The sequence below is a fragment of the Leopardus geoffroyi genome, chromosome C1, assembly GCF_018350155.1.
Source record: "Leopardus geoffroyi isolate Oge1 chromosome C1, O.geoffroyi_Oge1_pat1.0, whole genome shotgun sequence".
Taxonomy (NCBI): Eukaryota; Metazoa; Chordata; class Mammalia; order Carnivora; family Felidae; genus Leopardus; species Leopardus geoffroyi.
Window position 1 is genome coordinate 77846280 of NC_059328.1, and position 26934 is coordinate 77873213.

Genomic DNA, 26934 nt, shown 5'->3' on the forward strand with positions numbered 1-26934 from the left:
GCGAAGGGCAAGATGAAGCACAAACATGTGCATTGTCTTATCTTAACACTAAGACTTTGGTCAATGAGGAAAATATTCAACAAATCTGAAGATCTTCAAGACAGAAATATATTGAGTAGAATAAAAAAAAAATACCATTGAGTGGAATTTTAAAAAACACCAAAATAACACCTGAGTTTCTGGTCCCTTAAACATGAAATTACTTTTTAACGGATCATTAAAATGTTTCTGGTTGGCCATGTACGTGAATTTTGGGGAGAAAATATACTGCTAAGTCTGTAAATGGTTAAAGAAAAGTTGGTAAAGGAATTCGTCTCATGGTTATTCAACATGTTATTCAGGGGATTTAAAAAAAGAGGCAGGATGGATGACATCAATATCTAGCTTGGCAGCTTATAAAAAGGGGTATACAGGATGTAGAAGAGATACTGTTGTTTGTCTGATGACATTTGGATGCCCTTTAAGACCTGTACACAGAGAAAGCAAAGCCACCTTACTGAATCACAACAGCAAGTCTCAGATTTCTCTACTATACAAAGAAACTGGTTAATTCCAAATCCCCATTTTCAGACAGATTTGGCAAAAGGGGGAAAGTTCTGGATTTGGATAAGAACTCTTTGGAATCACATTCAAACGCAATCAACATTCAACAAATACTACGATGAGCCAGGTGCTGTTGAAGATGCCAAAGCTACAGCACTGAAAAAGGAACCAAAAATCCTGCCCTCATGGAGCTTGTATTTAGTAGAAGTGACACCTATTGTGACATTAGGTAAGATATGTAATTTCCTGAGCTTTATTTCTTCCTTCAGTAGGTCTTTAGTTATTGCTTACTCTGTGTCAGGCAATGGGAATATAACAGCCAAGGAACGAGATACGTTCTGTGCCCTCATGGGCTTAAAGTCTGGTGGGATAAACCCACAAATGCTCACAAATTTGTAATTACATGCTATGATAAGAGCTCTAAAGGAAAAGTACCCACAACCTGAAGGATAAGTAGAGGTTTAAAACAGCGAGGTTTAAAAGATTTCCAGGTGCGGGAACTATTAAAGGCCCCTGGCACTGGAGGGAAAGAGGCTGCAAAGCCAAAAAAGAAAAGAGAGAGACAGAAATAAGGTTCAAGAAAGGGTTTAAGCAGGGAAGAGTTATGATCCATTGGGTTAAGATTTCCCCCGTATAGGGGCGCTTGGCTGGCTCAGTGGGTAGAGGTTGCAACTCTTAATCTTAGGGTCATGAATTCAAGTCCCACGTTAGGCATAGAGTTTACTTTAAAAAGCAGGGGGGAAGGCCTGGGTGGCTCAGTTGGTCGAGTGTCTGACTCTTGATTTCAGGTCAGGTCTAGCCACGCGTTGGATTCCACACTGAGCATGGAGCCTGCTTAAGATTCTCTCTCTCTCCTCCATCCCTCTCCTCTGCTCGCGCTCTGTCTCTGGCATAAAATTAAAAAAAAAGATTTCCCTGGTACAGACATTATGGAAAACAGTATGGAGGTTCCTCAAAAAATTAAAAATAGAACTACCATATATGATCTAGTAACTCTACTTCTGGGTATACATCCAAAGGAAATGAAATCACTGTGCTAAAGAGATATCTGCACCCTTATGTCCACTGCAGTATTATTTAAAATAGCCAAGACCTTTGGGGCGCCTGGGTGGCTCAGTCGGTTGAGTGTCCGACTTCAGCTCAGGTCACGATCTCACGGTTCGTGGGTTTGAGCCCCGCATCAGGCTGTGTGTGCTGACAGCTCAGAGCCTGGAGCCTGCTTCAGATTCTGTGTCTTCCCTCGCTCTGTGCCCCTCCCCCACTCATGCTCTGTCTCTGTCTCTCAAAAGTGAACAAAGATTAAAAAAATTATAAATTAATAAATAAATAAAAATAATAAATAAAATAGCCAAGACCCTGGAAACAACCTAAATGTCCATCAACAGGTAAATGGATTTTTAAAAAATGCAGTATATATACACAATGGAATACTATTCAGCCAGAAAGAAAGAAAGAAAGAAAGAAAGAAAGAAACAAACGAAAAGAAAAGAAAAGAAAAGAAGAGAAAAGAAAAGAAAAGAAAAGAAAAGAAATGCTGCATTTCCAACAACATGGAAGGACTTTGTGGGCATTATGCTAAGTGAAATAACTCAGACATTTCATATGACAGTCTATGAGCTCACTTATATGTAGAATCTAAAAACTGAACTCACGGAAACAGAGAACAGATTGATGGTTGCCTGAGGTTAGGGGTGGAGGAAGTGGGGAAAGATGATCAAAAGGTAAAAACTTCCAGTTATAAGATCAATTAAGTCCTGGGGATGTAATATACAACATGATGACTACATGTTAACAATACTGTATTACATATTTGAAAGTTGCTAAGAGAGTAAATCTTAAAAGTTCTCATCACAAGAAAAAAAAAATCTGTGACTAAGTGAGGTGATGGATGTTAAGTAAACTTATTGTGGTGATCATTTTGCTATATATACACACATATCATTATGTTTTACACCCTAAACTTACACAACATTATGTCAATTATATCTCACTATAACAGGAAAAAAATAAAAATAAATAAACATTTTCTTGAGTACCCTATTGAGAATATACTGAAAGGAGCCTAGAGTGCATGGAAAATCCATGGAGACTCTCAGAGCAGAGAGCCTCGTGGCTGGCTCATCTGGTAAAGCATGCAACTCTTGATCCTGGGGTTGTAAGCTTGAGCCCCATGTTGGGTACAGAGGTTGTTAAAAGTAAAATCTTGGGGCACCTGGGTGACTCAGCTGATTGAGCATCTGACTTTGGCTCAGGTCATGATCTCATGGTTCATAAGGTCAAGTCCCATGTCAGGCTTGCTGCGCAGAGCCCACTTTGACTCCTCTGTTCCCCTCTCTCTGCCCCTCCTCTGCTCATGCTCTCTCTCTCTCTCTCTCTCTCTCTCTCTCTCTCTCTCGAAAATAAACATTAAAAAAATAAAATCTTAAAAAAAAAAAGACTCTTAGAAGCAGATCACACAAGAAAAGAGTTTTAGATGAGAATGGAGACTCGGTTTCTTCATTTTTTAGAAGAAAATAACCTTCCCTACATAACAGGGTCGTTGCAAGAATCAAATAATACTGTACGTAACAGCATGAGAGCTATCATTATTTGTCACAGCAGGCTATCTCTACCAAAGAGAATGAATCCTGAGGCCTAAGATTAAAGTTCCAACATTCTGTGGCTGCCAGTGGCAGGAAAAGAAGAATTACTTTTGAACTACCTTACACATGGGAAGGCATTCCACATGAAGACTCCCACATGAAGGGAGGCAGGAGGCAGGGAGGTTACAAGATGTTCAGAGAAGCTGGACTCTGCTCTCCCCGGCACCTCCAGGGCCTGGCCCACCCTCATTCCTAACCCAGAGTATGACCAACACATCTCTGGCCCCAGAATCCTTAGTTACCTTGAGTCTGACCTTCAGCCAGTCCTTAAAAGCCCCTCTGTCTATCCCAAGCACAACAGATCTCACTGCCCAAGCAAAATACAGCAGAAAGGGATGCACTTCATACTGCTGTAAAAGACCACGTTTTATTCAAGTTCACAAAGGAAAGATTTTTCACCCACCCTTGCAATATTTCAAGGACAATCGTTCACACTTAATATTTTTGGATTCAAAGATTGCTGTTGCTCATAACTATAAGCTAATTAATAGAGAACTGTACTTGGGGATTCCAAACCTGGCTTACCCAGACATGTTACACTGGACAGCCTCTACCACTCCCTTATCTGACATTCTGATTATAATATGTGAGATAGAATATGGGCATGTTACCTAAAACAATACCTGGCCCAAAGTACATTAAAAATATATGGGGGCGCCTGGGTGGCTCAGTCGGTTAAGCGTCCGACTTCAGCCCGGGTCACGATCTCGCGGTCCGTGAGTTCGAGCCCCACGTCAGGCTCTGGGCTGATGGCTCAGAGCCTGAAGCCTGCTTCCGATTCTGTGTCTCCCTCTCTCTCTGCCCCTCCCCCGTTCATGCTCTGTCTCTCTCTGTCTCAAAAATAAATAAATGTTTAAAAAAAAAAAAAAAAAAAAAAAAAAAATATATATATATATATATATATATATATATATATATATATATATGTATGTATATGTGGGGTGCCTGAGTGGCCCAGGCGGTTAAGTGTCTGACTTCGGCTAAGGTCATGATCTTGCAGTCCGTGAATTCGAGCCCCATGTGGGGTGCCCAGCTCTGTGCTGACAGCTCAGAGCCTGGATCCTGCTTCAGATTCTGTGTTTCACTCTGTCTCTCTCTCTCTCTCTCTCTCCCCCCCCTCCCCTGTTCATGCTCTCTCTTTCTCTCTCAAAAATAAATATTAAAAAAACTTTTTTTAAATAGTTACTGAAGTTTTTTATGGCTAAAATACCCCTAGGCTTTCAAAAAACCAAGCAAACTACTAGTAGTGAGATAATATAGTTTATACCAAAAATCTGTATTAATTTTAGACTTCATCATTAGAATTTCAAAAAAATACCTCCATTACCAAAAAACAATGACTCCAAACTCAATACAAGATAGGAGTCCTAAAGATAGTCCTAATACTGCAAAGCTGCTGCGAAAGGGTGCTAAAGCGACTGACTGCCTCAACAGCACTGGTGTAAGTTTCAGGAATCTGGCTGCAGGGCCCTCCTCAATTCTACCTTACCATTCCCAATTTAGCTTCAGGGGTTTAGCCGGAGGCTGAGGAACTCATGCTGGCAATGGCACCAACCAAGCTGCCTGGAGTGAGGAATCAGCTATCACCAAAAGGGCCAACTGAATCACGAAGCTGCCATTATTCCAGCAAAAGTCAGCACAGCTGAGTATCAGGACACCAGTCAACATTCCTTAGGCCCTAGTAAGCACTAGGCCATTAAAAAAAAACTTTTGGAGGGGCGCCTGGGTGGCGCAGTCGGTTAAGCGTCCGACTTCAGCCAGGTCACGATCTCGCGGTCCGGGAGTTCGAGCCCCGCGTCGGGCTCTGGGCTGATGGCTCAGAGCCTGGAGCCTGTTTCCGATTCTGTGTCTCCCTCTCTCTCTGCCCCTCCCCCGTTCATGCTCTGTCTCTCTCTGTCCCAGAAATAAATAGACGTTGAAAAAAAAAAAAAATTAAAAAAAAAAAAAAAAAACTTTTGGGAAGCTACATCTACTAGACCTCCATTAGACTATTTTGTAATTTAGTAATTTACTAAAATATTTTATTCACGTTTATTTACATTCACAGGGATTCTGCAAATAAATGAATTCAGAATAAATACTTCAGCAATAGACTATTCTAGTCTGCTAATTACAATCTAGCACATTTTTTTCTTTCTTTCCACTGACTTCCAATAAAACATTATTTCTCTTAAATGGGGGTAATCCCTTAATAGACAACATTTCAATTATTTAACTGATTATTTGGTAAAGAAAGGGCTCAGCAGCTGAGGCATGTGAAACATTAGAAATTAAAATCCTGGGGCACCTGGGTGGCTCAGTCAGTTGAGCATCCGTCTTCGGCTCAGGTCACGAAACACGGTTCGTGGGTTCGAGCCCCGCATTGGGCTCTGTACTTGCTGACAGCTCAGAGCCTGGAGCCTACTTCGGATTCTGCGTCTCCACTCTCTGCCCCTCCCCTGCTCGTGCTCTGTCTCACTCTGTCTCTCAAAAATAAATAAATGTAAAAAATAAATAAATAAAATTAAAAAAAAATTTAAAATCCTTCAGTAGTCACCCACTGCTGTCAAGAATAAAGACCAAAACCCTTCCCATGACTGCTGGATGTTGCCTATTTAGTCTGAACTTATCCTCTGTATGCTCCAGCCACACCTGCCTCAATTCAGTCCCACAAAAGGGCCAAGCCCTTGCTTTCAGAAGCAATGTTCCAACCCCGTCAGAACTCAGTGATGCTCTGTAATCTCCCTAACACAGCCACTTACTAACATCTTCAGGTCTCAACTCTGTGTATAAGCATTACTTCTTTAAGGAAGCCTCCTATGATTCCCTCAGACACAGTTGAACTTAGACACCTGGAATGTAGTTCAAGTCAACTCTGCAGATAGATGTTTATGTGATTATTTCCTTCCAGGCATGGCTTTCCTACATCTGTTCACTCTAGAAAGAAGGACTGCAGTCTCCCGGCTAGTAGCAGTAGTCTACCTACTTGGCATATAGTAGGCATCCAATGAAGGTACCATAATGGGTAACCAGTATCAAACACAATTCTGTACATTACAGCTAAAAGGATGGAAAGATGGTGAATTATCAAAACATTTCTCAATAATAAATGATAAACTGACAAATAACAGCTGTGTATAAGAAAGAACCTATATCTCAGGCAGCTTCAAAGGAACAGGAAAGACAGGAGTTCTGGCATCAACATGTTTTACAAGCTTAGACAAGCCACTCCATTCTGGGCTTTAATTTCTTCATCTCTAATACGAAGAGATTAAACAAGAAAATCTTTTGTTCTATACCGTACTTATAATTGTCATTATATGTACTAACAACTAATCCTGAATCCCTCCTATAAAATGAGACTTCAAACACACTTGTGGAAATTTGAAATACACGGTCATGTAATGGCTAGCACGAATGACTTAACAAAACTGGAAAGTATTAGCCAAGAAAAACATTCAATTTGACAACCTAAGTGTAAATAAAATACTAAGACTATAGTAACTACTTTTAATACGTAGCTGATATAAACAAAAATATCTTTTAAGTTTATTTTGAGAGAGAGCACATGAGCAGGGGGAAGGGTAGAGAGAGAGAGGGAGAGAGAGAATCCCAAGCAGGCTCCACACTGTCAATGCAGAGACCCACTCGCAGGGTCCAATCCCACAAACTGTGAGATCATGACCTGAGCCAAAATCAAGAGTCAGATGTTTAAGCGAATGAGCCACCCACGCGCCCCAACAAAATATATTTAAATCGTTATTTTCTGAGCAATGTAGACACACACAAAACCTAAATATTGTCAGATCTTCCCAATTTATCAAAACTGCCATTTTTACTCTATTCCTAAAACTCCAAGAACTCTACTCATCCCCCTCACCTCATTCTAAAAAACATTCTAATTAATCCCATCCCACTGCGAACACAGTCTCCTTGACATTTTGTGGATAATTTGTTCCGTGTTATCTTCTACTCAGAGCCAACCCAGAATGTTAGAAATAGATAACATCTACTCCAGCCCTCTAATTTCACAGATTAGCAAACCAGGAATTAGAAAGGCTCGGTGACTGGCCCACCGTTACACAGCTAGTTTGTAGCACAGCCAAGCATTGTCCGCATGCTGCTTTGTAATTATTCTGTGGTTGTTCATGTTTTTATTCCACGTTCCCCTTCCTAGTAGAGGCTAACACCCTGCTTTCCTCTTTTGACCCCACAAAATACTCAGCTACCACCTACTGAGCACCTACTGCGTTTTTCACAATTTCTCATTTCAACCTCTCAACAACCCAAGAATACTACTTTATAGTGAGAAAAGTGAGGCTTCAAGACACTCAACAGCCCCAGGGTCACCAGCTACTAAGTCCTGGCACCAGATTTGGAGCCCAGGTTTGTCTGATTCTCTTAACACTACAAATGGGAGCTCCTCCTCTATGGATGCCGACCAGGCCCTGCACTGTAGTGGGCATGATTCGATCCGACCTATGACAAGTTATTTTGTTTTGAAACCAGAGAGGCAAGGCTCAATGGGTGGTTTTATCTCACTTCATTCATTCACTCACTAAACATTTATTAGCACCTACCACGTGCCAGGCTAGTGCTGGGGAAGCTGGGGACACAGCAATGAACTAAACACGGCACTGTTTTCACGGAGCTTACCTTCTCATGGGGGAGAAAGACAACAAATTTGTAATGTGTCAAGTGATCGAAGTCCTATGAAAGAAAAATAAAGCAGGTTAAGGAGAGAGAGTGCTGAGAGGAGGAATATTATTTTAGACCTAGGGTGGTCACGGAAGTTGTGATATTGTGATTTATAACGAGAAATACACATTTGGTCTTAGTCCCCGATTCTGGCACAAAGTTCCTACAATCCTTGGAATTTCCTAAGTGATGACAGGAATAAAGGTGTCTTTTGTTGTGTTAATGAGGTGACTTCTGGACCCTACCTCAGGATGGGGGCTGCTTACCAGGAGAACCAACAGCTCACTGGAGGGTGGAAACTTTCAGTTCTTTTTCAGAGAGGGGCTGGAGGTTGACTCAACCGCCAATCGCCAAAGATTTAATCAACCATGCCTATGTAACAAAGCCTCTGTAAAAATCCAAAAGGATGGGGTTTGGAGACTGGGGAGAGTGCCTTGCCCAGGGAACATGGAAGCTCCATGCCCTTTTTCCACACCTTGCACTGTGTATCACTCCCGTCTCGCTATTCTTGAGTTACATCCTTTTACAATAAACCAGAAATCTAGTAAGTAAAATGTTTTTCTGAGTTTTGTGAGCAGCTCTAGCAAGTTAATCAAACCCAAGGAGGGGTTGTGGGAATCTCCAACCTGCAGCCTGGGCTTGTGACCTGTCAAGCAGAAGGCAGTCCTGTGGGACTGTGGAATCGAATGTTATCTCTCCAGGTAGAGAGTAAATAGTGTCAGAATTAGTGGTGTGTGGGAAGACAGCCCCACACACACATAGGAACTGGTTACCAGAAACCTTTTTAGAGGGCCTCTCAGATGAGGCGACATTTGAGCACAGGGACAGGGCTATGACAGAGCAAGACAGAGCTATGACAATATCGGAAAGAAAAGCATCGCAGACAGTGCAGTTAGTAAATATAAAGCGTGTGCTTGATGTGTTGTTGGAGATTACATATAGCGTAGTGCGAAGTGTTGGGAAACCCTGCCCCCAGGCCCTCAAATCCCTGCCCTGCCTCTCTCTAGCAGTGGAACTATGAGCAATTTACCTCCAAGTCTCATCTATAACATAGAAATAATGATTCTATTTTCCTAAGGGGGCTGTTATTAGAATTAAGTAAATTAGTAACACGTAAAGCATGTGTTAATGCTTTATGTTAGTACCTAGTATGTTTCTAGGGTTCAGGAAATGGTACTGATGATGATTTTTAACCAGGTCATTGATAACATCTCCATTCAAGACAATTTATTCTCAATTTGATAGTTTTGAATCCAAGGGTTAAATTATGCTGTTAGCTTTGTACATGGCCAATAACTTCCTCCTAAGCCTTTGACTTCCTTAGCTGGGCTTCCTGTCCTGATGAGGAACCATAATGATGTTATCACAAAAAGAGTAGGGGGAAGGGCACCTGGGTGGCTCAGTCTGGTTGGTCAGTTGATGGTTGATCCTCAGACTCTTGATTTCAGCTCAGGTCGTGATCTCATGGTTATTGAATCATGATCTCATGGTTCGTGAGTTTGAGTCCCACAACGGGCTCCTCACTGACAGTATAGAGCCTGTTTGTGATTCTCTCTCTCCCTCCCTCCCTCTCTCTCTGCCCCTTCCCTGCATGTACTTGCACTCTCGCTCTCTCTCAAAAATAAACTTAAAAAAAAAAAAAAAAAAAAGAGGCAGGAGGCAAATGACTCTAACAACACTGTTACACTAATACAAATTATGCTCTTCGTTCAACATAACCCATACCCTGAAGAATCAAATGCTTCTTCAGAACTGTAACTTACTGTCCCTTGGATTTAAGTCACTGGTTTCATAAAACAGATCCCACCAGTCTTAACTCCTCACTAGCATCACTGACAGAAGCAGGCAGTAATTTCAACTGCAATCCTGTCTTCAGAAGGGTTAAAACTTCTCTTCAAAATGAAGATGGTAATTTAATTTAAAAAATTTAAAAAAGAAGAAAAAAAAAAAACCTTTCTCCATTGTCCCTTTGGCCTAAACTTAACTTTCTTTTCAAAGAAATTAGAACATCAAAGCAAATTCAAGAGTCATCTGGCCCAGCCGGCTCCAGACTATTCCTTAGAGCGTACCCCGAAGCAACTCAGGAAGGTCGGTGAGTGGCCCTGTGGATGGGCCCAGAGCCAGGGGAAGATGTCAGGGCCGCAGGGAAATTCTGCTCCTCTGCCCTATACCCTCTCCCCGTGCTCTTTTCTTTAATGCTATGTTTACTTTTCATCTATGCAGCCCAATGGGTTAAAGGGCAAATCACAGGCAGAGAGAAACCACAGCAAGCCCAAGCCTGTGAGAGGTAAACTGGGAGTCTTCCCAAACCACTTGTAAGGCTGGGGAGAGCCCACGATTGCTGTTTTCAGTCAATTAAAAAGAGGTCAGTGTTCTAGTATGACAGGTCTTGAATGAGGCATTTTAAACGTCAGATTTTCCTCCCTCTAGACAGATCTGATAGTTTTCCCTTTGAAATGCCATAAGTGTACATTTAACGGGAGATATAAGAAATCCACAAAATCTTCTCATTCATTTATTCATCTAACAAATATTTATCAAGTGCCTGCTCCATGCCAGCACTGTTCCAGGTACAGGGATTCAATATGGAACAAAACATACAAAATCCCTGCCCTCATGGAGCTTACCTTCTAGTCAGAGGCGACAAATTATAAACAAAATATAAAATTGTGTCTGAGATAGAGATAAATGCTAAGAAAACAAAGCAGAGAAGAGGGAAAGGAAATATTTGGGGTCTTTGGTTTGGTTCTTTGTTGGGGTAAGGACTTACAGGAAATGAACTCTGTGGATATCTGAGAGAAAAATATTTCAAGCAAAGGAAACAGCACATGCAAAGGTCCTGAGACAGCATGTCTGACATGGTTAGGAAACAGACAGCAGGCCAGGAAGCTGGAGCACGGTGAGTGAACCAGAGAGCACAGGAATGAGATCAAAAAGGTAATGGATGTGACAAGGGAGTGATGGCTAGTTGTGTGGGGCTTTACAGATCATTGTAAGGATTCTGGCTTTTACTCTAAGATAGGAACATTAGAGTGTTTTAAGCAAAGGAATAACAGGATCTGACTTAGGCTTCATCAGGGCCATTTTGGCTGTTGGGTAGAGTATACTGCAGAGAAATTTTAAAAAAAGCACTACTCCCCAGCGGTCTGATCTTGGGCAGAGTGTGATCTTGAGCAGGGCATGTAACCTCCCTGTTCTCATCTTTCAAGGTACTTAAAGAGGATTATTTCTAACCCCCACTCTAACCTTAAACTCTATGATTCTGAGTTTATTTCCTTTGCAGTTTCTGTATGGTTACAGTTCACATCCACTGTAAGCTTTGCCTCTCTCCAAACCTTTAACTGAAGTGGAACTGAGTTGGAGAATTGAATGTGATAATATATATTATATACCAAGCCCATGCCACACTCCCAGGATACAGAGATGATGAGACATGATAATGCTCTAGGAAAGTCCACAATCTGGCAGACAAAGAAAATAAGTTCTCCAGAGGTAGCAAAAGTGCTGTAAAATAAATTAAGGGAAGATGCAACCAACCACCTGCCAGGAAGAGCCATGTGTAGCTTCCCTACAGACTCTAACAACGTAGATAGAGACCTTGCATGAGTAAGCAGGAGACCACCAGAGAAAGGAAGGGAAGATATGCTAGGCGAGAGACAAGTACAAAAGCAAAGGAGCCTGAGAGCACCCAGCATGCTCTGTAATCCATAAGGGCTCTGGTATGGGAAGAGGGAGGTTTAGGGAGAAGTAGGAGAAATGGCTTGAAAAAGCAGCTGAGGCTACATTATTAATAACCAGACATCTTCCGCCAAGGAGAGTAGAAGAGCAGTGACTTTTAAAATGCAAAAGGAGGGGCGCCTGGGTGGCTCAGTCAGTTAAACGTCCAACTTCAGCTCAGGTCACGATCTCGATCTCGCGGTCCATGAGTTCGAGCCCCGCATCGGGCTCTGGGCTGATGGCTCAGAGCCTGGAGCCTGCTTCTGATTCTGTGTCTCCCTCTCTCTCTGCCCCTCCCCCGTTCATGCTCTGTCTCTCTCTGTCTCAAAAATAAATAAACGTAAAAAAAAAAATTTTTTTTTTAAATAAATAAATAAAATGCAAAAGGAGCCTGGGTGGCTCAATCGGTTAAGCATCTGACTTCGGCTCAGGTCATGATCTCGCAGTTCGTGAGTTTGAGCCCCACGTTGGGCTCTGTGCTGACAGCTCGGAACCTGGAGCCTGCTTTGGATTCTGTGTCTCCCTCTCTCTCTGCCCTTCTCCTGCTCATGCTCTGTCTCTCTCTCTCAAAAATAAATTAAAAAACAAAAAAAAAAAAACAAAAAAAAAACGTTAAAATCCAAAAGAACATGGGGTGCCTGGGTGGCTCAGTCAGTTAAATGCCCCACACTTGATTTCGGTTCAGGTCATGATCTCACAGTTCATGAGACTGAACCCCTCAAAGGGCTCAGTGTGGATAGTGCAGAGCCGGGGGGATTCTGTCTGTCTGTCTGTCTCTCTCTCTCTCTCTCTTTCAACCCCTCTCGAGTTCCTGCACATGCACACATGCTCTTTCTCTCAATCTCTCTCAAAATTAATAAACTTTAAAATAAAATGCAAGAAATGAAAACACAGATCTGTGTTTTAGAAGGTACCAACCAAAATGGATAAAAAGATGAAAATAGAGATGATGAAGCCAGGAAAACCAACTGGAAGACCCCTGCAATAGTGCACGTGAGATGATGATTTGGAAAGGGAAAGAAAATCTCAACTGAGATCTGCTAAAGGTAAGCTACACGTGACTGGTATTACTCGGCTCAGGGAAGTAAGCAGAAGCAAGTTTAGTGTGCCTGAGGCTCCCAGCCTGGTAACTGGTGCCATTTACTGACACAGGAAATAAAGGATTGAGACTAGAGAGCACAGAGAAATAGTAGGTTGGGTTTGGGACTTGCTATTAACAGAAAGACCTACAGAACAACAAGGTAGCTAACTGGAAATAAAGGTATGAAATATAAAACTGGAAGTTACTGGCAGAAACATGGCCATTGAGGCATGGAAATACGAGCAACTATATGCAAACTGAGAAGAGAAGAGAAGAGAAGAGAAGAGAAGAGAAGAGAAGAGAAGAGAAGAGAAGAGAAGAGAAGAGAAAGGGAAAATATAAAACCTCGGAGAATGCCAACACATAGGAATCAAGCACTGGAAAGGCAACCTGAAGAGAGATCGAGAAGGTAAGGAGAAAACCGGAAGAAGGAGCTCCAAGGAAACTAAGATGATAAAAAGGTGGGGGAAAGACAAGAGTTAAGCAGCAAAGGTCCCAGAGAGAGGACAATGCAGACACCACTTAAAGCAAGCACAAGTTTCGCACTTTGCACCTTTTCTCACACCCTGCCTTCGTATGGTGGGTGTGGGAGCCGGCCTGCAGCAGGCCAAGGACTTCAATAGGAGGTGAGAAAAAATGAGCCAATAGCCAAACACCACTAGCCCCGACAAACTGTGTTGTTACCAAAGATTCTGTACCATTAGGAAAGTTTTATTCAACACTCTGTGGAGGTGTAAGGTGTGAGAAACAGGAACTAAGACCTGCTGGGGGTGATCTTCTGGTGGTAGAAAGGAGATTTCTTAGTTAACACCTGGGTCTCACAGGACCACTAATCCTGAAACCAGCCGTAGGCACTCAGAAAGGCTAGGTGCTTCTGACAAGTGCTGAGGACACTATATGCACCCACACATCATCCAGCTTCCAGTTAGGCTTCTCACACCAGCATCCCTAGCCTTTCTTTCTTCACCAGCAGAATGATACTCGGCATCAGGGACCACATTTCCATTCAAGTCTGGTAAAACGTGTACCAAAAAAACACAGCACCAACTACCTGGTATGATGTTGGGAGCCCATAGCGTGGCACCATTCAGACTGGAAAAGGCTTTACCAAAAATACCAGCCAGGTCCCAGAACACTGGGACCAAACACCCTCGTGTCAGCAGAAGCTGCCTGACTACTCTTCCATTTGCTCTGTGAGAAACTAAAAGGAACTGAAGGAGGAGTCTTTAATCCCACAATTATTCTTCATTTCCAATAGAGAACACTTGAGAAAATTCTGAAAGCCAACCAGAAAAGACAGATTTTTTAAAAAATATTCATCTATAGTCTTTCCTCCTTTACCCTCTACAAAAAAGCAGCCCAACCCCCAAATGATCATTTTTCTTGGCTTAATTTCCCTATTTTTGTGATATATAATTGGAAACAGACCGCTTTTTTCCTGGCTTCAGAGAACAGGATCTTTGGGGTTACAGGAGTTGCCAACTCCAGAACCTCAGCCTTAGCAAAGTTTCTTTTGCAAACCTTTTACCTATACCTTTAAGTAGTTAAAGTATATATTAATTCCAAAGAAAACACTTAAATCCCTCATTATTATACAAAAGTGAATTTTGTCCTAATGAATTAGATGCTACTTTCCCTTTTCTACCTGGTTAAACTAAACAGAATCCTGCTTTGTGTTCAATTATCTCCCATTTGAACTTTACCAAGAGCCCTCCACCCAACAAGGTATCTAAATGGGGTACCTTCTGGAACTATTTTTAAGAATTTAGTAGGACGGGTTCTACAGGAAACTCCTTGTTTGCCCACACACTGAATGAAATGAAAATCTTGAATATCTTAGAAAGCAACCACTCTAATAATGAAATAAAGATGCCACAAACTGAAAAAGGCATAAATACAACAGAATATGAAATGTATCAAAGTAGGTCATCCTTCCTCAGGCCCCAAAAACATGATGCAACAATTGTCATGGATGAGTATGATGAAGTCAAAAGAAAAAGACAGGAGTGCCTTCACAAAGTTGGCTGTTATCTTGAATATTTTTTTCACGATTCAGATGGTATATTATGAATACGATGACAGGTAACAATCTCTATAAAAAATTTAAAAACTAAGCAATGTCTGCTCAGAAGGGCTTTGACAAAAGGAGACAGACCAACAATAGTACACAATGCTGATTTAGAAGATCAGAAACTTCTCCCACACACATAGGGAAGACCTTACGATGTAATAATACAAAATGTATGTAATGAGTCAGTGGTGCTTTCCCTCAAAGTTGAAGTTAATTTGCCAGCCAACTGCACAAAGTCTAATAGAACAAAAGGAGACATTTATTCTTTATGGACACTCAGAAGAGAGTTCTGTGTTTGAGTATGTTTTGTTTTAAAGGAGAAACAGAAAAGAGATCACGTATAACGACACAGGCAATACCACACAAAAGGACTTGGGTATCACATTGGAATCTAAGTATTTCACCTAAAATAACCTTCTAATTATGGGGGAGGAGGGGAGCCACATTCTTCTCCAGCAACCATCATACAGTGAATGATGAAATTAAATTTGCAAATACACACCCGTGTATTTTTGCATTCATTGACCAATTTCATACTGTCAAGACACATAAATCACTAAAAATGCTAATAGAAGTATACTCTCAAAAGGGAATCTTTTCATGTGCCAGGTTGAAATTAAGTATTCACCAAGTTTCCATTAATAAAACAGTAAGAACAAAACAAGAAATCCAAAGTTCTGGTAGACCATCCACCTGGTCCATCTGGTGTCCTTACCCATCAATGGAGGTTAGTCATCTCACCTGTCACACTGCAGCCCTTGTCTCACAGGGCAATCCGATCAACAGGAAAGCTCAAGGACTAGTATCTGTAAAGCCGGTTTTCTAAAGATCATTCTTTCAAGGACTAATCAACTTACACGTGTTTTTACAAATGTTCCATTTGCAATTTCACACAAAATCCTGACCTTCAGCATGTACCAGGGAAATGAATTATGGTACTTGGAAGGAAAGGCCAGCAGGTGCTTCTTCCTCCACAAACAGCACCCTACTCTGACCCCCTTCCCCCTGGAGTCCAGTGCCCAAGACGCAGGGAGACTATATGCTTCTGTATTACCATCCTTTCTCATAGAGATAGAGCTTGCGTTTTAGATTTTATCTTAAATTTTTATTGTGGCAACAATTTAACAGTAAATCCTAAAAATGAACTTTGCCATGCTCTACTCTTATTCAGAGTCCTCTTCCCAGACTTGAAGAAACTTTCAGCACAAACACTAGTGTTAATCTTTTTTTTCTTCCCCCCTGTATTACCCTAAGCAGAAGATATCAGGATGGCCTGAGGGCATAACTCTAGGGCTCTTTTTTCAGACCTTCAATAATAATTGAAGATTAAATAAATTAAATAAAGATGCCCTTAGTTGTCCTTCTATAAATCTTGATGGTTGGCCTAGGAAACTAAAGAATAAAAAAAAAAAATGTGTAAGGTCCAAATGAGAGTGGCCTCATGCAGAATTTTTACAAATGTTGTTCCAAACACTAAATACTGTGCACATCTTGGTAGGTATAAAAATCATTATTCTGAAAGAAGGAAAATTGCTTGGAAATCTGTCCTAAATCTTTAGCAAGGGCTTTGCAAACAGAGAAAAGAAAGCTCAATGTCAGTTAACAAACAAATGTTGTATTTCAAAAATGTACAGAAATGAACAGAGCCCAGGAAATGGACCTAGATCATTTTTTATAAAGTCCTTCCAAACTGTGTTATTTCAGCTTGACTGGAAACCAAACAAATTAGCAATAGCTTTTGTTTTATGCAATGCTACAAAGAGACAATGCTGTATCATTCCAAGTATTAGCTCTGAAGATGTGGAACCAGAGAAATTACTGCTGTGTATCTTGGTGCAGTAATTTTCTTCCAAAACCACAACAGCTCTTGCTGAAACTGTTAAAGGCTAACTGTTATTTGTGAAAGACTAGTTTTTCATATAACCACAAATTACTTTTACAAACTGTCAATATTCCTACAGGTGATACAAGGTCACTTATAAGTTAAAGATCCTTAAAAACATTTGCTTACTTGAGTTATGCAAATTTCAAAAAGTAGTTAATATTTCTTAAGTTTCAAAATTTCAAGTTAAAAAAACACAAGGAAAATGCTCCAATATACAGAATAAAAGTAACAAAATAGTTTTTCAAATAGCTGTTAAGAGCAAAAGAAAGAAAAAAAAAAGGGAAGGCTGTCCTCATTAACTAATGAACCTGACAATTATAATTAGTTTTTGTCCAATAGCAACAAAGGGGGGGGGGGGGAACCATGTTCAAGATAGATTGTCAAGAATAGGGATAATTCAAAATGACGACAGCAAATTCATCCAGAAAAATATATTACAGCAATGTTAATACTTATCAGTCTGAATTCTAACTGTTCTGTTAAGCCTGAAATGTAAAGTCAGAACTTTCCACAGATTTATGATCCTAGGAAATTGGTGATCACTTAGATACTAAAGAAGTCAGCATAGATCACCTTAGCAGCATACTCAAAAGGACACTGAGTTCCCTGAGAGGTTAGGCCCAGATTCTCCCTGCAGGAAACTCACCTGACTTTCACAAGCTACAACTTAGTTTGCATGCAAAAGGGAAAGATTAATTACTTTGAATCTTTTTTTTTTTTTTTTTAAGTTTACTTATTTTTGAGAGAGAGACAGAGAGAGAGAGAGACAGAGAATCCCAAGCAGGCTCCTCACTGTCAGCACCAACCCATGAGCCGTGAGATCAGGACCTAAGCTGAAATCAAGAGTCAGACACTCAGCTGAATGAGCCACCCAGGCACCCCTAATTCCTTTGAGTCTTAAAAAGAATTGGACAATCCCTTCCTTTAAATTAACCAATTCTGTCAATCTATAAAGGCTTTCCAAGACAAAGCCTTAGGAAGCCTTAAGGCATCTTGGCCCCCTGCTATCAGAGGCTTGAAAGAGGACAGCTAATTCGCCAACTCCAAGACTAGGAACAAGAAGCCTATTAGGAGTAGGGGGTTTGAAAAATGTTTGCTAAAGGAGTGTAAACTACATGAGAGCATGGAAAATTAAGTTAAATCCTAAATAAAATGCTAATCTGAAGTTAACTTCTGCAATGCTGAGATTTTGAAAGAAGAGACTAAATTTTAAAGTTATTTTTTAAAAGGATCCACATGATCCTAACTTGCTAAATGAAATAAAGTCAAAACTACCTAATACACAAGAAACAAGCTGGGGCACCTGGGTGGCTCAGTCGGTTGATCATCCGTCCAACTCTTGATTTCAGCTCAGGTCATGATCTCACAGTCAAGGTATCGGCTCACATCACGCTCTCTCCCTCCCTTTCTGCCCTTCCCTCCCAGCCCCCAATCACACACACTCTCAAAATAAATAAATAAACAAAGAAGGAGGAGGAGGAGGAGGAGGAGGAGGAGGAGGAGGAGGAGGAGGGAAACTGGCCTACCAAACTGCAGGCAAAGATTGAAAACTTTGCTTAAAAGTCAGTTTAACTGTTTTTCCAGGCACGTTAATTTTTTAAGTTTTTTAAAATTTGAGACAGAAAGCACCAGCGGGGGAGGGGTAGACAGGGAGGAGAGCGCGAGAACCCCAAGCACGCTCTGCACCACCAGCCTGGAGGAGGACGCAGGGTTTGAACGCAGGAACAGTGAGATCACGACCTGAGCCAAAGTCAGACAACTACCCGACTGAGCCACTCAGGTGCCCCCAGGCATGTTAATTCTTAAATAATGTTTATATTTTATTTACAAGATCAGTGTCTATAGACACGTCACACCTCTACGAGACAAATACAATACGTCTGAACTATTACTATGTACCAAAATACAAGCCTCTGAAGAATGCCTAGAATTGCTGCTACTCAGGATAACAATCCCTCAGTCTTACACTTGGAAGATGCTAATGAAGAATTATAATGACAGGATTGTGAGTGTACCAACCTTCCCGAAAACAAACTCATTACATCCAATTTTCTACAAAAGACAAATGAGGACCATTACAAAAGGATACACAATGGATCTCTCTGGACTCCCAGTTCTCCTGGATAATTGAAATATTGTTCAAATTACACAAAATTATCTTACATACACTTCTTAGGGAAAACAAATGGAAAAAACTACATGCACGTGTATTTAATATCTGTCCAGCCACGAGAGAGTTGACATATATCCAACATATAGGCCTGGTCCTCAAGGTCAGTCTTATTATAATCAGTTGAAATTAAACCCAGTTTTCCAGTGCAAACTCAGAAAGCAACTTGGTGATTTCGCTAGATAAAGCCACATTTCCCACTTCTTAAATGTATTTTTAATACCCTAAAAACTGGTTTAAGTGTCTGACAGACATCAATAGTGTGTTATACTCCCCCTATTGGCTAATATTCAAAATAACAGTGAATTCCCCCAGGGTTGCCTTTGAAGTGCTGGGGTTCAAAAGTAAGTTGGTGATTTTTATATTTAAAAACATGAGCTGGATCAACAGTTGTTAAGCAAAGCTGCCATGTAATGGTCAGATTCCATCAAAACAGGAAAAATTAAAGTTGACAAATGACAAAGACAAAGTGAAGGGCTGAAACTATGCTGAAGCCTTGAAACACTAAACAATGCAGAATTCAAGCCAAAAGCAGAGAACACCAAGAAACGGAGCAACATCCTTTAACTGACACAATGGCATGAAATCAATTTCATTTTAATAGCCCTTAAGGGGGTAAGAATTATTTCCCTGCCTCCTGTGCCAACCCCAAGCTGTTTCCTAAGGAAGCCAAGTAACTCTGACAATGTGTAGAGAATAAAAGAAATTAAGAATAAATATTCATATGAATTAATCCAAATCAAGATTCTGTTTCTAATTACTTGGATCCAGTTTCAGAGCTGTAATTTGGCATCCCAGTAAGTATATCACCTAAATTAATTACAGATACCTTATTACTGTTTCAAGAGATATGTCCAACTCAAATGGGAACCTGAACAACAGAAGATGCCTGGGCTCACCCCACACAAATCTGATTGCACTTGTTAGCTCTCCCTGGCTAAGTTAGCTCTGGAGTCAGAACTAACAGAAAGTTATGCGTTAGCTTGGGCAAATTACTAACTTCTACAGTCTTATCTGTAAAATGGCCCTGATGTTTTTACCACAGAGTTGGTATGAGGTTTAAATGGTCCTCAAGGCATGCAGGAGAGTGACACAGTTTGGGCTCAATAAACAGTAGCTATTATTACTAGAGAGAAATAGCTGATTTCACAGTGAAGTAACTGTTTGCAGCCTAAAAGTACCATTTCAGGACAACTAAAAGGTCTTGGCATGTGCTTTGTTACCTCTAGATGCTTCTTTCCACCCAAACCGCTCACTTACTTTTCTTAGATGGCAGATGTTCAGAAAATGCCTGGTTCCCCATCTCCGGCTGTCACTCCTAGCATCCTTCACCCTCTTCGCTCTTTTCCCATCACCTCCGTCTCCGGACACGCAGCTTTCACGCCTGTGTAGCGCTTGCTCGGCACCAGGCACTGTTCTAGTACTCTACACATACTAAATCATTCAATCCTCACAGTGACTTTATGAGACCACACCTATTATTATTCCCATTTCACAGCTAAGGATATTGAGTGATTTTCTTTTCTCAGCTCTTCTGGTACACACTAAACTAAGTTCCACTGTGCCAAGGTAATGCCCGCTTGACCACGCCGACTCCCTACACTACGTGATTCTGGAAAGCGGGCAAATGCCCACTTTAATAACAAGTCTGCAAGCAGATTCTTGTAGCCACAGCCCAAGATTTCCAGTTTGTTCTAACCAAATGAAGATGCTAAGGGAAGCCTTCAAAATAAACTGGGTAAGGGGCTAATCCGTTAACAGGGGGGCGCGTTCTCCGCGGGGCCCGGGTCTGCAGCGCTCCGCGCCGCCCTCACTACACCCGGAGGGCGCCGGCTGAGGGGAGCGCAGCTCCCGTCGGTGCGCGAGTCTCCGAGCGCAGCCTCTGCAACTGCAACTGAGTGCAAACCCACAACAAACCTTTCCTACCGACGCTGTCACGCGCCCCGGGGTAAGTGGCCGGCGCGCCCCGCGGGGGTCGGAAAAAACCGTGGAGAGGAAGAGTGAGGACAGGCATGGAGGATGAGACGTCTTCCCCAGGACAGCGCATCGCCGGGAGCGCTGCCCACCCGACCCAAGACGGCCGCTCCCCACGCACCGCTGGCCACGGGTCGCGGCTCCTCCGAGCGTAAACAGTGCTGGACCAACGCCGCCCTCCCGAGCCCGAGGGGTCCGTGCGGCCGGAGCGACCCCGGCCGTGAACAGACACGGAGCCTCGTGCAGCGCCGACAGGCACCGCGCAGCCTGCAGAGCCCGAGGCCGGACCGTGTGCAGGGCTAGTGGCGCGGCCAGGGGCGTCCCGGCACGGGCTGTAGCGCCGCGGGGCCGGGCCCGCACGTACCTCAGAGGCGGCGTGTCACGCAGAGATCCACCCGCCGCAAGTCGAAGGAACGCGGAGGAAAGTTTCCCCGCCCAGCTCTCGGCGGCGGTGAGCTCCGGCAGCTGCTGCGCCGCGGCGCAACTACGCCATCCGGACCCGCCGGGACTTTCACCTCCTGCAGGGAGCTCCGGGAATCGTCCAGGGAAAGTGGCCGAGCACGAGAGCCGCCGAATGCCCTCCCTCACTCACTGGGAAGAGGAAAGCGCCACTCCGCGTCCCCGAAACCCTCGATTACCCCCATCGGGCCGACCCAGCGCTATAGCTCTCCCTCACACACACACGCGGGCGGGGCCGGGCGGGACGCCGCAGCAATCAGCGCGCGGGGGGAGGGGCGCTCCTCCCCCGCCGCCCCACCGAGGGCTCCGCGCGGCGGAGAAACTCCTCCTCCCGCCGCCCGCCCCTTCCCCCTCCCCCTTTTCCTCCCCGGCTGATGGATGAGCCCCGAGCGCTGCTGGAGCCAGCGTTTCCCTTTGGGCTGAGGGTGGTGGAGGAGAGGAGGAGCACCGGGGAGCGGCCGGGCTGCTGCGCGCCCGAGGTGGGGCGGCGAGTGGGTGTCTCAATCCTGCGGGAGGTGGGGGTCCGCGGAGGCTAGCTGCAGGGGTTCGCTAGCTGCAGGGGTTCGCTCCCTCAAACTACGTCCTTCAAACTTTCTAGGTCTCTGGAGGAGTTGGGTTTTTATTTGGTTACCTCGGGCTCGATATAAAAATTCTAAATCCTCCAGTAAACTGATCACACCCTCCTGCCCACTTTTTAGCAAAGCGCCTTCATGCACACCTTCATTCTGTCCCTGTTTGTTTTTCCCACCTCCGATCCTGCTTGTTCTCTCAAGTGGCGCTCTGAGGGTGGGCGCCAATGGGGTCTTGCCGCCTCCTAACAGCGGAGAGCGCGTTACCCGGCCATTCTCCGTGCTCGATAAATACATGAATACAAATAGAGGAGCTAAGTCAACACTACTGGCGTGAGTCTGTCGTCCGCTCGATGCAAACGAAGGTGCAGCCTCTGCGTACCTGCGCCCGCGAGTGACGAATGCAGTAATCAGAACCCCACTTTGACACTACCGTTTACACCTTGCTTTTCTATTACAAGACATGCTTAAGGCACAGGACACTGTTTTACCAACAGGCTGCTGAAATGATCATGTGGTGAGAAGTTTCTGAGACTGGACTTCCAGTCCTGTCTTTTCACCCTTAGACCAGCTGTGGGACCTTGGACAGACAACTTCAACTCTCCAAGGCTGTTTTCTCCTCCGCAAAATGAGGACCTTGGCCTAGGACACCTCTCCCAGCTTTAAAGTGCTCCGGACCTAGGCCTTTAATATATTGGAATGGAATAGGGCGGTTTCTTACACTATTGCTTATATCATTATTTGGGAAGTTATTCGATTTCCCTACTTCCCTTCCCTACATTCCCTAGTCCCTTCTTTGAAGAGGAAGTATTTCTTATCCTCCTTTGTCTTGTGCCGATACAGAGGGAATCCACGAGATATTTTTATAAAGGTCAAGTGGTCTTTGATTACCTGGGTTACCTAATTACCTGTAAAAACCTCCTCCATGAACCATTTGTTCCTTACCCATATTTATGGACCACCTAGCTTGAGAGGGTTGAGCTAGTCCTCGGAGATATACATAGGCATACTACCCTTAAGAAAGAAACAGTCTAGGTGAAGTTAGCCTCAGCTTTGATATAGTCTTTATAGATTTAAGGCCTTAGATTTCACATAGACTCAAATTACATAGTATTCATGCCTCACATTGTCAAGTTTTAGTTTCAAGTGCAGGCATGAACACTTGAATTGGGTATGAATATCTAATCCCACATTTAAATTTATCAGTCATGTTAAAGCTCTCTAATATTTTAAGGGTTTTTATTTTGTTTTGTTTTCAAGTAAACCCTACCCTAACATGTGGCTCCAACTCATGACTTTGAGATCAAAAGTGGCCTGCTCTACTGACTGAGCCAGCCAGGTGCCCGAAGGCTTTTTAATTTCTAGATAAAATGGCATTGTTGAAGAAGAGAGAGAAAAACCAAAGTAACTTAATTCTTAGGAGTGTCTTGTCTTTTAAGAGTGAAGTGACTGTTCACAATGGAGCCACATTCTCAGTCATGTAACCATCGAAATCTATTGAACAATTACTCTGTGCCAAGCAGAGTCCAAAATATTGTATACTTGTAAATATATTTACTTCTTACAGTCCTGTAAGGCTATATACAAACTGAGGCCTGTCAACAAACCTACATATATACGGAGGCCTTATAACTTGTCAAGAGAGTATAACTAATAAGTGGGAGGGCCGGGATTCAAACCTACATCTATCTAGCTCTTGGCCCAAGTCTTCAACTACCAGGACATACTCTCCACAAAACTTTACATATTGGCAAAATGAAAGATTTGAGAGATTTGGGGTTGGTTGGGTTTTACTGTGAGTTTGTTTGTTTGTTTGTTTGTTTTTGGCAAAACATCTTTAAAACTCAGGGCTGTTTGGGGTACCTGGGTGGCTCAGTAGGTTGAGTATCCGACTCTGCCCAGGTCATGACCTCACAGTTTGTGAGTTTGAGCCTCCCAAAGAGCTTGCTGCTCTCAGCACATAGCCTGCTTTGGATCTTCTGTCCCCCCTCTCTCTGTCCCTCCCCTGCTTGCACTTTCTCTTGCAAAAATAAGTCAAACATTAAAATTTTTTTGAAAAGATAAAATAAAATTCAGGGCTTATTTAATTAGTTCAGTAGATGATATGGAAAAATACAAGAAATTATATGGAAATTTACAAAACTGACAATGTCTTAGAGATGTTTCCTCTTTAAATCTTAATTTTTTTTTAACATTTATTTATTTTTTGAGAGAGAGACAGAGAATGAGTGGGGGAGGGGTAGAGAGAGAGGGACACACAGATTCCAAAGTAGGCTCCAGGCTCTGAGCTCTCAGCACAGAGCCCGACGTGGGGCCCAAACTCACAAACTATGAGACCATGACCTGAGCCGAAGTCGGATGCTTAACTGACTGAGCCACCCAGGCACCCCCTCTTTAAATCTTTACACAAATAATGTGATACTATTTGCATAAATCCAGACACCTGAAGCATTGAGCAAAGCTTTAAAATAAATTTTTGGCTCTCCAGCAAAGTTTAAAAAAAAAAAAAAAGGATACCCCTACCCTTTATTAACAGCAATATTAACTGATTTGGGGGGATGAAGCCTCTCCTTCCATTGGTTACAAATCAGGACTACATTCAAGTTATAATATTTGTCACCATAAGACACAAGATTCTTTTGGCCCAAGGTGGTGTCTTGGTTATTTGTTCAGAAATATTTCAAAAAGAATTGTAAGTAGAGGGCTGAAACAAAGAGGTACACTTTACTGCACTTGGATAAAAATTTTTTTTTACTGAAAGTCTCAGTAATTTACTGAGGCTGTGTGAAACACCCCTCCTACAAGTGCAGACCCACCCATTTTATGAGGATTCATATTCAGTGTTATATCTCTAGATACTGTTGATTAGCAGACAACTGAACAAATTCAGACTAACCTGTTATTGTTCCTTACAGAAGTGAACACCTCCAATTTCTGAAAGACTGTATCATTAGAAAATCATTTGGTTTTGCCTGTTTTTAAATGTTTTATTTATTTTTGAGAGAGCACCAGCAGGGGAGGGGCAGAGAGAGAGGGACAGAGGATCTGAAGTGGGTTCTGTGCTGACAGCAGCGAGCCTGATGTGGGGCTTGAACTCACGAACCACCAGATCATGCCCTGAGCCGAAGTCGGACACTCAACTGATTAAGCCACCCAGGTGCCCTGGTTTTGCTTTTTACTTTTTTTTAACAAGTCCTCATATAGTATTTAGCACATGCTTTGCACTTGACAAATTCTAACTCATTAAATCCTGATAATAGCTCTAGTTTCCTCATTTTACAGATTGGAAAACATGCGCAGAGAGCTTAAGTCACTTCAAAATCACACAAGTGGCAGGGCCTGGTTCTCTAACTCCAGAGTCTGCTCAGAACCTCCACTTTGGGCTGTGACAGGTGAAAGTGATCCCCCTTCCACTCAGGGAGAGAGGGTCTTATTTTTTTAAGCTCGATCCTTTAAAAGTTTCAAAAGATAAAAACAAAAGTTTGTTTAGGAGAAATATTACCCTCTACCACCACATAAAAATAAATTACTTTCATGCAGTAAAGAGGGGAGAAGGGACCCTAACTTTAAAGGTTGTCTAAAACAGCCAACATCTTGGAGGCAATTGCATAACTATTCTTAAGAATGTGTGACAGAATATAAGCCAAACGTCCCAAAAGTGTTGTGACAGGATACTGGTCTACAAACTATAGTATGTTCTCCTATTTTCTGCTCAGTTGACATATTACCACAGATAGATTTACTACTTTATTTCTAAAATTTGCCTATAAAGATTCCAATTCATACTTGTATCATCGTAATCTAAGGCCACAATCTAAAGTTGCATTTTCTGTATATCTATATCCAAGATTTGAATTTGGTTTTCACTGATAAAATTTGAGGCTAGCCAATTTCAAATTAAAGAGGAAAAGTACTGTCAGATGAACCTGCATGCAGAGCAGAGCCTAAAAGAGACACCTAAATTCAGAGAATTTAGAAATAAAAATCCACAGCCAATTCCCTTACAGTAACCACAGAGTTCCTGAAAACTTGTCATTTCCTGTGCCTCCAACGGAGGTTTCCACGATGCACCTTCAATTTCCCCCTCAGTAGGGCTTCCGACAAAGCAGGAAACTTCACATCATTTCAAAGTAACAACAAAACCCCCTGAGATCCCTGCGTTCTTAGCTCCTTAGGGAATGTGGCAGAGTGACTGCTTTCTTTCTGTGTCAGGGAGCAGGGATTCCAGAGGGAAGACTTTACCCTGCCCGCCCCCGCCCCCCACCTCCTTAGCTGCCCTGCAGAGAGAGCACTTTTGTTTTGGCCTGGAGAAGGAAAACAAAAATCACAAACTAGGACATTATTTTATATGGGAAACCAAAAAAAGACAAGGAGCACCCAGGACATATATTAATATCTGTGAATATTACAAATCTCATTGCTTTCATTTTAACAAATACAAGAAACTCAACTTCTTAAAAATACCCCAAATTTAAAATTATTATTGCCTTTGTTATCAACCCTCTGTCATTATTGTTATTATTTTTAAAGTTTATTTATTTATTTTTGAGTAGAGGGGAGGGGCAGAGAGAGAGGAAAGAGAGAGAATCCGAAGCAGGCTCCACACCATCAGTGCCTATCCGGACACAGGGCTCAAACCCATGAACCGTGAGATCATGACCTGAACCGAAACCAAGAGTCAGACACTCAACTGACTGAGCCACCCAGGCGCCCTCTGATGTTATTATTATTATTACCCTTTATTGACCCTTTATTACCCTTTATTGACTTACTCTGTGCAAGACCGTGTTTTAAGTTTGGCCTTATAAAATTCATTTCGAAACAAATTTTAAAAATGGATATTTCCATGTATTCGTTATAAAATTACCCGTTATAACATTTCTTTAGGTCACTCACTGTTCTTTTCATTTTCAATGTAAGCAGGAGAATTTCTCAACTGGGTCCTGCAGACATATTCTTTTGGTTTCAATAATAAGTTCAACAAGAAATTTGTTTTTATTGGGGCGCCTGGGTAGCTCAGTCAGTTAAGCATCTGACTTCGGGTCAGGTCATGATCTAATGGTTTGTGGGTTTGAGCCCCGCATTGGGCTCTGTGCTGACAGTTCCGAGCCTGGAACCTGCTTTGGATTCTGTCTCCCTCTCTCTG

At 42.4% G+C, this 26934-nt stretch overlaps 1 protein-coding gene across 3 annotated transcripts in view; it reads right to left on the minus strand.

Annotated features, from left to right (window-relative positions):
* Positions 1-21455, minus strand: part of TGFBR3 (transforming growth factor beta receptor 3) — a 209253-nt gene extending 187798 nt beyond the window's left edge. Inside the window, exons 1-2 of one of the 3 annotated variants that reach the window (XM_045478260.1) lie at positions 21125-21399; positions 7821-7874 (exon numbers count right to left, since the gene is read on the minus strand). The gene's annotated coding sequence lies outside the window, so the exon portion shown is untranslated. Of the gene's footprint in view, positions 1-7820; positions 7875-21124 lie in introns of all 3 variants that reach the window. The other 2 variants (XM_045478261.1, XM_045478263.1) reach the window with 2 other exon arrangements.
* Positions 21456-26934: the final 5479 nt, after the last annotated feature.